Raw genomic sequence first — 12,480 nt, forward strand, 5'->3', positions numbered from 1 at the left:
CACTGCCATGTAGAAACATCTTTGAGACCTAGACACATCTGAAAACTAAACATATGGGTGAGTCCAGGGTGGTGTGCTTCACATGCACCCGCACCATTTTCTTACCAACAATGCCCTGTAAGCCTCCAACTTTGCTGGAAATCAAACATTTTCCCCACATTTTTGTGTGATGGAACCTTCTAGAATCTGCAGGACTCCACCAAATTCCTACCACCCACCTTTGTCACACCTATACCGATAAAAATTCTGCCCGACTTGTCACACTACCCTTTTGGATCCGCTTTGGTTCCCCCTCATTTTCGATAGGTTTTTGGCTCTTCCCTGTCACAGGTATTTGGCCCACCTACACAAGTGAGGTATCATTTTTACCGGGAGACTGAGGGGAACCTTGGTTGGTAGGAAAGGTGCACGGGTGCAGTGATCCAAGACAGAAATGTGGGAAAATGTTGTTTTTTAAGGTAAATTTGAGGTTTGCTGAGGATTCTGGGTAAGAAAACATTGGGGGATCCATTCAAGTCACACCTCCTTGGACTCACTCGGGTGTCTAGTTTTTAGAAAATGTTTGGGTTTTGTAGGTTTCCCCATATGGCTGCTGAGCAGAGAACCAAAAATTCAGGTGACCCCCGTAAAAACAGGTAGTTTTCTATTTGATAATTTTGATGTTTCCACATAGTGTTTTGGGGCATTTTGTTTCGTGGGCACTGGGTCTACCCACACAAGTGAAATACCATTTTTATAGAGAGACTTGGGGGAATGCTGGGTGGAAGGAAATGTGTGGCTCCTCTCAGATTCTAGAGTTTTCTATCACCAAAATATGAGGAAAAAGTATTTTTTTTGCCAAATTTTGAGGTTTGCAAAGGATTTTGGGTAACAGGTCATGGCGAAAGCCTGACAAGTCACCCCCTTTTAGATTCCCATAGGTGTCTAGTTTTCAGAAATGCACAGGTTTGGTAGGTTTTCCTAGGTGCCGGCTGAGCTAAAGGCCAAAATCCACAGCTAACCATTTTGCAAAAAACAGGTCTGTTTTCTTTGGGAAAATGTGATGTGTCCACGTTGTGTTTTGGGGCATTTCCTATCACAGCACTAGGTCTACCCACACAAGTGAGGTACCATTGTTATCAAGAGACTTGGGGGAGATTTGTGGCTCCTCTCAGATTCCAGAACTTTCTGTCACCGAAATGTGTAGAAAAAGTGTTTTTTTGCCACATTTTGAGGTTTGCAAAGGATTCTGGGGAACAGAACCTGGTGGGAGCCCCACAGGTCACCCCATCTTGAATTCCCCTAGGTGTCTAGGTGTCTAGTTTTAAAAAATGCGCAGGTTTGGTAGGTTTCCCTAGGTGTCGGTTGAGCTAAAGGCCAAAATCCACAGATTGGCACTTTGCAAAAAACAGGTCTGTTTTCTTTGGGAAAATGTGATGTGTCCATGTTGTGTTTTGGGGCATTTCCTGTCGCGGGCACTAGGCCTCTGTAGGAGGATGGCCTGGTGTGTAGTGGGTACCAAAGTTACTTACACCTTATACCAGGTCCAGTTATCGCTTATTAGAGAAATATAGTCAGTGTCTAGAAGCCAGGCTGTCTAGGGGTAGCTGTAGCTGAGCAGCCAAGGCTGATCTAAGAGACATGCAAAGCTCTTGCAATATCACTGTAGTCACACAGTACTCACACACATAAAAGACAACATTCAGGCCCTCATTACAACATTGGCGGTAAAAGCCGCTTACCGCCGTGCAGAAGACCGCCAACACACCGCCGCGGCCGCGGAATTCCGCCACAGCTATTATGACCCACATTTCGGAATCCACAAAAATTCAAACACCCACACAAGTCCGCCACACCAAAGGTCAGTGATAAACTGGCGAAAACAAAACCTCCACCGTCACGGCAACAGAAAAACGCCCACACTATCACGACACACGAATCCACGCGGCAGTCTTTCAACCGCGGTATTCCATTGGCAGTACACACCGCCGCACTGAAAATACACACACTCTTACAAAACACAGCCACATTGGACAATTCGAAATACACACACCTGACACACATACACACACCACTCCCACACACCCATAACAATATAAAACACAAACCCACATCACCCACAAACCCCTACGACAAAACATTCCGAAAGGAGGCCAGAGAGAGACAGCACCAGCAAGAACAACAGCATCCATAGACACACAACACCATCACCAACAGAACTTCCACGCACCTCACACAACACACCACTACATATCAGCACACTTATCACCACACACTCCACCCAACACATCACCTACACCACCCCATGGCACGGAAAAGACACCCCAGGTTCTCGGAGGAGGAGCTCAGGATCTTGGTGGAGGAAATCGTCCGGGTAGAGCCACAGCTATTCGGATCACAGGTGCAGCACACATAGCAAGGAAGATGGAGCTATGGCGAAGAATAGTGGACAGGGTCAACGCAGTGGGACAGCACCCAAGAAATCAGGAGGACATCAGGAAGAGGTGGAACGACCTACGGGGGAAGGTGCGTTCCGTGGTCTCAAGACACCACCAGGCGGTTCAGCGGACTGGCGGCGGACCCCCATCTCCTCCCCCACAACTAACAACATGGGAGGAGCAGGTCTTGGCGATTCTGCATCCTGAGGGCCTCGCAGGAGTGGGTGGAGGAATGGACTCTGGTAAGACAAATCTTAATTATTACATCCCCCACTCTACCTGCATGCCAGCACAGACCCCCACCCTCACCCTCACCCCCAGCACCCCAACTCCTCCCATATGTCCCAACATCACAAACCACCATTCCCAACACCAAGCCCTGCATGCAACAACAAAGCATGGACACCCATCACTGAAGCATGCCCACTGCACATACCCATACAACCCCCTAAACCATCATCACACAAGGTCCCACACAGGAATTCAAGCACTGGGGTACACGGTCACCCACCCATTGCACACCATGACACACACAGATGTAATAACCATCCTTTTATACCCCTGCAGGACCCCTACCCAACGTCACCGGACAGGAGGGTCCACACATGTCTACACCACCAACAGAAGAGGCCCACAGTGATGACAGCAGCTCTGTCCAACTGGATCTAGATGACCAGCCTGAACAATCGGGGACCTCGGGACAGTCGGTTCCCTCACCCAAGCACAGGCCACCACAGACCTTCCCCCCTCTGGAAACACCAGCACAGCACTCACCCAGCGGGCCCATACCTCCGTCCCCAGGACACGTCAATCAGCTGTGTGTCCACCACTACAGTGAACCCAGGATAACCCACTACGCCAACAACAACAGGGACCTGGGGGCAGTGGCAGTAGGCACACAGTCCAGGGGACGGAGGCCCAGGAACACAGGAGAACTGGGAGGGCTGCTGTGTGACAGGGGGCGGACAGGCCAAGGTAACCCACTCTTCAAGAGGCCCTCTCCTCCATCATGGGAGCCTACCACCACTCCCAGGAGATGATGGAAACAGTACTGGCCAAGTTTCAGGAGACCCAGCGCCTACAGGAGGAACAGTATATGGGCTTCAGGGAGGAACTCAGAACCATCAGCTCCACCCTGGGCACCATCGCAGGGGTGCTGAAGTATGTACTTAACACCAGGAGGGACACTGTGGCACTACAAGTGGCCCCTGACACTAGCATGGACGATGAACTGCCCACCACCTCCGCCGGCGCTAGTGGACAGGACGCCCCACCACATGACCACCACACCAGCACCCCACCCCCTGCAGAGGGAGAACCACCCCGCAAATGGTCCCTGAGATCCAGGACAAAGACAGAGCACGATGCCAAGACCCATGCCAAGAAATGAGACCACCCTGATTGTCATCCTACTGTCCCACTTTGTAACCGTGTCCATAATTAAACTGCCCCAGCTCCACTTCCTATGCCCATATGGACAATGCACCTGTGAGACTAATAGACTGGACTCTGCCATGGACACTCCTCCGCCATCACCCCTCACCATTTCACTACCCCCTCCAATATTGAGCACTTAAATAAACACACTTAAAGCACAAAACAATCTGGAGTCTGTCTGTGATTTTGAAATAGTGTATTAGCAATTATAGTGACAAAACGCTCTTTCAATTGTAATGTCAACATACCTATGTCACGCAGCTCTAGTCCATGAGGAATCTAAGCAGATGTCACACAGTGGGACCCACATCTGTAAAATCGTAAGGGAAAGTGACAACTCAGTGACCATACACTGGGTGAAAACGACAGACAGTAGAGAGGTAGTAGTGTTAAAGTACATGTAGTAGGCAGCTCTGTACTCTTACCTGTGTCTCACTGGAAATATTGCTGGATCACTGAGTCCCTGTTGTTCATGTCTTCTTCCTCTGCTTCCTCGTCTTCACTGTCCACAGGCTCCCCAACACCGCCATCTGGACCATCCGCCTGCAGAAAAGGCACCTGTCATCGCATAGCCAAGTTGTGAAGCATACAGCAGGCCACGATGATCTGGCACACCTTCTTTGGTGAGTACAATAGGGATCCACCTGTCATATGGAGGCACCTGAACCTGGCCTTCAGGAGACTGAAGGTCCGCTCGATCACCCTCCTAGTTCGCCCATGGGCCTTGTTGTAGTGTTCCTCTGCCCTTGTCCTGGGATTCCTCACTGGGGTCAGTAGCCATGACAGGTTGGGGGTAACCAGAGTCACCTGCAAATGGTGAGGGACAACTGTTAGACACACACTAACCTGGAGGGATATCCCCAGACAACCATTCCCACTGACTTGCTTCCAGGTGCTCACCTAATAGCCACACACGGTGCCTCTGGAGTTGACCCATCACATAAGGGATGCTGCTATTCTGCAGGATGTAGGTGTCATGCACTGAGCCAGGGAAACATGGCATTCACATGGGAGATGTACTGGTCTGCCAAACATACCATCTGTACATTCATCGAATGATAACTCTTCCGGTGTCTGTACACCTGTTCACTCCTGTGGGGGGGGGGACCAAAGCCACATTGGTCCCATCAATGGCACCTATGATGTTGGGGATGTGTCCCAGGGCATAGAAATCACCTTTCACTGTAGGCAAATCCTCCACCTGAGGAAAAACAATGTAGCTCCGCATGTGTTTCAGAAGGGCAGACAACTCTCTGAACAATACGTTGGAAAACATAGGCAGGGACATCCCTGATGCTATGGCCACTGTTGTTTGAAAAGACCCACTTGCAAGGAAATGGAGCACTGACAGCACCTGCACTTGAGGGGGGATTCCTGTGGGATGGTGGATTGCTGACATCAGGTCCGGCTCCAACTAGGTACACAATTCCTGGATTGTGGCACAGTCAAGCCTGTATGTGATAATCACATGTCGCTCCTCCATTGTCGGCAGGTCCACCAACGTTCGGTACACCGGAGTATGCCGCCATCACCTCACATGTCCCAGCAGACGGTGCCTATGAAGGAATTCAGCGAGCACAGAGTCAAACAACTCAGAGGTACGTAGCCACAGTTTACACAGAACACCATTCATACACAAAAGATGGCCTGTATGTGTGTAGTGTCTAGGCCTAGGTATGTATGACGCAGTTGAAAATGAAGCCATGTGGGCCCCTGAAATGGCGGCTGCCTGACCTGTAAAGTGGGACAATGGGATGTGAGGTAACTGCCCTGGTGTTGTACACTGTTGCGGTAGGCGGTCGAATACCGCAGCGCAATGCTGCATTGATTAACATTGGACCCTATGGGCCCCAGGAGCCAATGACGATGAGGGCCGGCAGTGACGGTACGCACCGCCGCGGATGTGACCGCCATTTTCTATCTGTTCAATCACTCGATACCTAATCTTCAACAGGAGAGGACCTACACTGCAAGTGCTGCTGTGACCTCAGTCTGGAAGAGACAATGGCTCGAGTGTCTGGGGAAAGGGCCCCTGCCTTCACATCGGAGGAGTTGGAGAAGCTCGTGGATGGGGTCCTCCCCCAGTACACGCTACTCTACGGTCCTCCAGACAAACAGCTAAGTACACAGGGAGCATGTTCTATGGGCTATGCATGTGTGGAGAGGGCTGGATGTAAGAAGGAAGGGGGGAGAGTGCTGCATGCATAAAAGACGGTGAATGCATGTGCCACATGGCAAGGGTAGGGATGGGGGCCAATCAGTTTGACGGGGCAGTTGATAATAACTTCTCTTTTTCCCCTGTATATTTCATGCAGGTCAGCCCCCACCAGAAAAAATATATTTGGCATGCCATCGCCAAGGACGTCCGGACCCTGAGGGTCTACCACAGACGGAGCACCCACTGCCGGAAAAGATGGGAGGACATTCGCCGATGGAGCAAGAAGACAGCGGAGGCCCAGCTGGGGATGGCCTCCCAACGTGGGAGGGGTGCCCGTCGCACCATGACCCCCCTGATGTTCAGGATCCTGGCGGTGGCGTACCCAGAGTTGGATGGGCGTTTGATGGCATCACAGGAGCCACATGGGGGTGAGTACACTCTCATTCTGGTGACTTTGCGCGCAGTGGAGGGGTCTGGGTGGGGGAGGTGGGCTGTGGGTTTCCCTAGGCCAGGACGAGTTCCGTAGGCAAGGCCCCTCTGTAAGGCAGGCCATGTGGCGCCCCACCCCACCTCTGTAGAGTGCCAAGTACACCTAGTCATGCCCCTGTGTCATCTATGTGTGCAGATGTCGTCCATAGCCTTGTAGGCCATTTCCCAGGAATTGAACAGTGGACCCCAAGAGTGCGGCGTAATGCAGGGGGCTTCTGTGTCTGTCGTGTCCGCCAATGGTAGTGGTAATGCATGCACTCAACATGTCTTTCTTCTGTCGCCCACCCTTTTTGTGGTCTCCCTGTTCTTATGTGCATTCGCATCATCAGGCGGAGGAGCAGTGGCACAGGAGCACGAGGGAGCTGCATCCCACATGGCCCTGGAGGGCGAGACTACGGACTCAGAATTCACCAGTAGGACGGAGGGCGATGGGAGCTCCACAGCGGGGACAGGAGCTGACACTAGCGACACAGACTTGTCCTCTGATGGGAGCTCCCTTGTAGTGGCGGCAACATCTGTGCCCCCCGCATCTACAGGTACAGCCGCCACCCCCACTACCAGCACCGCCCTCCCAGCAGCCCCTCAGCCTTTGCCCTGTGCCCGCTCACCCACGAGGGTGGGCATCACCTTCGCCCCAGTCACCTCAGGCCCTGCCCCAGTCACCCCTGCTGTTCTCAGTGAGGAGGCCATTGACCTCCTCAGGTCCCTCACTGTTGGGCCGTCTACCATTTTGAATGCCATCCAGGGTGTAGAGAGGCAGTTGCAACAAACAAATGCATTCCTGGAGGGCATTCGTTCTGGTCAGGCGGGCCTTCAGCGAGCTTTTCAGACTCTGGCCTCAGCACTGATGGCAGCCATTGTCCCCATCTCTAGCCTCCCCCCTCCAACTTCCTCCACCCAGACCCAATTCCCTGTACCTCAGCCTATCCCAAGCACACCTACAGACCAGCATGCATACACGTCAACACACAAGGGAAGCTCTGGCAAACAAAAGCACCACACATCCCATAGGCACTCACGCAAGCATCACACACATGCAGACACACCAACATCCACTGCCTCCACTGTGTCCCCCTCCTCCTCGTCTCCCTCCTCCCTCCCAGTCTCGTCTACACTCACACCTGCATGCACTACCTCTACAGCCACTACGTCCCTCTCCAGCACAACCACCACCATACCCCGGTCACGTGCAGTCACCACCCCCACTACCATTCACACGTCCCCTGTGTCCTCTCCCAGTGTGTCTGTGACACCCCCTCCCAAGATACACAAACGCAGGCACACACCCACCCAACAGCCATCCACCTCACGACAGCCTCCAGCGCATGCACCTTCACCCAAAGTCACCAAACGTACACCTCCTACAACCACCACCTCTTCCTCCACGCCCAAACCCGCTCCAGCTACTCGTCCCAGTGTGTCCCAAAAACTTTTCCTGTCCAACCTTGACCTCTTTCACACACCTCCTCCACCCCATCCGTCTCCTAGGTCCCGAACTAGCACCTCAGCCACAACATCTCTGGGACCAGTGGTGCCTGGAGTCACCTGAATCTGTAGTGCACCGGCCACCAGGGCAGCCAGTGTGGCACGGAGCCACAGCACAGACTGTCCCCCACCTGTGAAGTATCAGAAGTTGGCCAGTGCCCGGCAGGAGAGGGGGAAGACTCCAGCCACCAAAGCCGCTCCCAGGGGTCCCGGTGGGAGTGTGGAATCAGCTGTGACACCTTTCAAGGTGAGGAAGGACCACAAGAAACCCGGCAAGTCTGAGAAGAGCAGAACGGCGGAGAAGACCGCCATCATCCCTGATCCCCAGGAGCCCACCTCCAGCACAAGCCCAGCTGCCCAGGACAGGACCGACAGCACTAGCTCACCTGCCCAGGAGGGGCCCGCCAGTACCAGCCCACCTGCCCAGGAGGCCACCACCAGCACCAGCCCACCTGCCCAGGAGGCCACCGCCAGCACCAGCCCATCTGCCCAGGAGGCCACCGCCAGCACTATCCCCGCTGGGCCATGAAGGACTGCCAGCAAAAGCCCTGCTGGGCCATGAAGGACCGCCAACAAAAGCCCCGCTGGGCCATGAAGGACCGCCAGCAAAGGCCCGCTGTGCCATGAAGGACCGCAAGCACCAGCCCCGCTGGGCCATGAAAGAGCGCCAGCAAAAGCCCCGCAGGGCAATGAAGGAGCGCCAGCAAAAGCCCCGCTGGGCCATGAAGGACCGCCAGCAGCTGAGACCCTGCAATGGAGACAGCCATCTCAAGCACCGCTGAACAGGGCACCGCCGTCTCAAGCACCGCTGAACAGGGCACCGCCATCTCAAGCACTGCTGCACAGGACACCGCCATCTCAAGCACCGCTGAACAGGGCACCGCTGAACAGGGCACCGCCGTCTCAAGCACCGCTGAACAAGGCACCGCCAACTCAAGCGCCGCTGAACAGGGCACCGCTGTCTCAAGCACCGCTGCACAGGGCACCACCATCTCAAGCACCGCTGAACAGGGCACCGCCGTCTCAAGCACCTCTGCACAGGGCACTGCCATCTCAAGAACCGGTGAACAGGGCACGCCGTCTCAAGCAACGCTGAACAGGGCACCGCCAACTCAAGCACCGCTGAACAGGGCACCGCCGTCTCAATCACCGCTGAACAGGGCACTGCCAACTCAAGCACTGTTGAACAGGGCACCACCGTCTCAAGCACCGCTGCACAGGGCACCGCCATCTCAAGCACCGCTGAACAGGGCACCGCCATCTCAAGCACCGCTCATCTCAAGCACCGCTGAACAGGGCACCACCATCTTAAGCACCACTGAACAGGGCACCGCCATCTCAAGCACCGCTGGCCCATGAGCGGCAAGGTCACTGATGCAAATGAGTCCGTCACAGGGTGAATGATGCCCTCTGGGCACCATGCCCCCTCCAGAACCAGTGGAGACTGTCATCCACTACCTCTGTCCTTAGCAGGATGAAGCACTCTGGGCACCATGCCTCCTCCAGAACCAGTGGAGACTGTCATCCACTACCTCTGTTCTTAGCAGGATGAAGCACTCTGGGCACCATGCCCCCTCCAGAACCAGTGGAGACTGTCATCCACTACCTCTGTCCTTAGCAGGATTCAGCACTCTGGGCACCATGCCCCCTCCAGAACCAGTGGAGACTGTTATCCACTACCTCTGTCCTTAGCAGGATGAAGCACTCTGGGCACCACGCCCCCTCCAGAACCAGTGGAGACTGTTATCCACTTGAGAGACTGTGGCTTTGCACTCCCCAGGATATGGCAGTGGGCAACCCACCCACCTTAGAGACTTGAGAGACTGTGGCTTTGCACTCCCCAGGATTGAACAGTGGGCAAACCACCCACTGTAGAGACTTGAGAGACTGTGGCTTTGCACTCCCCAGGATTGAACAGTGGGCTACCCACCCACTGTAGAGACTTGATAGACTGTGGCTTTTCACTCACCAGGATTGAACAGTAGGCAAACCACCCACTGTAGGACTTGAGCGACTGTGGCTTTGCACTCCCCAGGATTGAACAGTGGGCAAACCACCCACTGTAGAGACTTGAGAGACTGTGGCTTTGAACTCCCCAGGATTGAACAGTGGGATACCCACCCACTGTAGAGACTTGAGCGACTGTGGCTTTGCACTCGCCAGGATTGAACAGTGGGCAAACAACCCACTGTAGGACTTGAGCGACTGTGGCTTTGCACTCCCCAGGATTGAACAGTGGGCAAACCACCCACTGTAGAGACTTGAGAGACTGTGGCTTTGCACTCCCCAGGATTGAACAGTGGGCAACCCACCCACTGTAGAGACTTGAGAGACTGTGACTTTGCACTCCCCAGGATTGAAAAGTGGGCAAACCACCCACTGTAGAGACTTGAGAGACAGTGGCTTTGCACTCCCTAGGATTGCACAGTGGGCAACCAACCCACTGTAGAGACTTGAGAGACTGTGGCTTTGCTCTCCCCAGGATGGAACAGTGGGCATGTGGCCCCCTCGTAGATTTGGTGTTGTGCACTCAAGCGGCTGAGGTGCCCCCCTTTCCCTCCTCCTTAGGTGCCTGTTTAGTTGCTCTATGATGCCCCTGCAGTGTTCTCTCCATCATGGTCGGGTATCTTGTGTGGGCCTCGCCCATACCGTGTGGTCCCAGTGTTCCACAGACTTTCTTAGAGAAGTACCTGACTACTATGCTTGGTATATATTATGTACATGGTCTATATATATATTTCTGCCTGCTTGCTTTTAATATATTACAATGGTTAAACTCATTTTCTATTGTCTTTGCATTCTTCTAAGGTGTCTGGGGGGGTGTAACTGTGAAGTATTGATATGCATTAGTGTGCGTGTTGTAGTGGGTGAGGGTGAGGGTGGGGGTGTTGCGTGTGTGTGTCCCTGTTTTTTGCCTCCCCCCTCCCCTGTGTCGTAGGTGCAGTACACACCGTGGTCTTCGCCGCCGGCGTTCGTGCTCCTGGTAGAGGAGCAGGAAGACTATTGCAGGTAGAATTTGGAGTTCCGGGTCAATGGCGCCCTCGTTCCTCGTGGGGTGTGTAGAGTTGAGCGTTTTCCCTTCGTTACTCCTGTTTCCGCCGTGTTTTTATCTGCGGTGAATCCGCCCCGGAAAAGGTGGAGGATTGGCCTATCATAATAGTGTGGGCGGTACATTGTCTCCCGCCTGTCTGTTGGCGTTGACCGCCGCGCTGTTTGTTTGTACCGCCGTGGCGGTTGGAGTGTTAAAGTGGCTGCCTTTGTTGGTGGTTTCCACCACGGTCATAATTGCAAATTGTTTACCGCCAGCCTGTTGGTGGTCTTACCGCCACTTTAACACTGACCGCCAGGGTTGTAATGACCACCTTAGTCTCTTTTTCGAAGATTTTCTGCAGCGGGACGAACCTGCCAGTCCAATCTGACCTCCTGGAGCCCTTCTCCAGATACGCGATGCAGGAATCCTCGGTGGAGATTTTTTACCTTCGGACTTAGTCGTTTTTTCGAGGTGAAAATCCTTCGACCGGGGTAAACCTGGATCTTTATCCGACGTCCCTGGAGCCCTCCTCGGATACGCTGGCTGGGAGGTCCCAGTCAACTTTTTACCTTCGGACTTCGTCTCTTTTTCTGAGATTTTCTTTACCGGGACGAACCAGCAAATCAGGCCGGGTCGCGGTTGAGGCAAGCCGGCTAGAGTTGCCGCGGCAGGTCGGTCCCTCTATGGACTTTTTTTTCAAAAGTTCTAAAAAATTATCCAAACTTCTGGGGCTTCTCCCAGATGTCCTTTTAAGGTTCTTTTGGGGTCCACAGCTCACCCCATGGGTCCAGAAGCTCTGAGATGGTCCTTGGGGGTGCGGACTACAACTCCCAGAATGCACCTGGGGCAAACTCCTTTTTGGCCACTGGGCAGTGGCCAGCTGGTTGATTTCTTCAGGGGTTGGTGCAGGGGACTCTGGTTAGCAACTGTCCACCTGTAGCAAACAGGGAGTCCCTCCTTGAACCAGTTGAAGCCAGGCAAAGTCCTTTATGTGTTCCCTGTGTGGTGCCCAACTGTATCACTGAGGCTCTGCTAACCAGAACCTCAGTGTTTATGCTCTCTCTGCTTTTAAAATTGTCACTGCAGGCTAGTGAATAATTTTACCAATTCTGATTGACACACTGGAACACCCTTATAATTCCCTAGTATATGGTACCTAGATACCCAGGGTATTGGAGTTCCAGGAGATCCCTATAGGCTGCAGCATTTCTTTTGTCACCCATAAGGAGCTCAGACAATTCTCACACAGGACTGCCACTGCAGCCTGAGTGAAATACCATCCAAGTTATTTCACAGCCATTTTACACTGCACTTAAGTGACTTATAAGTCACCTATATGTCTAACCCTCACTTAGTGAAGGTTAGGTGCAAAGTTACTTATTGTGAGGGCACCCTGGCACTAGCCAAGGTGCCCCCACATTGTTCAGGGCAAATTTCCCGGACTTTGTGAGTGCGGGGACACC

Source organism: Pleurodeles waltl, chromosome 7 (genome assembly GCF_031143425.1).
Source record: "Pleurodeles waltl isolate 20211129_DDA chromosome 7, aPleWal1.hap1.20221129, whole genome shotgun sequence".
In the NCBI taxonomy this organism is placed as follows: domain Eukaryota; kingdom Metazoa; phylum Chordata; class Amphibia; order Caudata; family Salamandridae; genus Pleurodeles; species Pleurodeles waltl.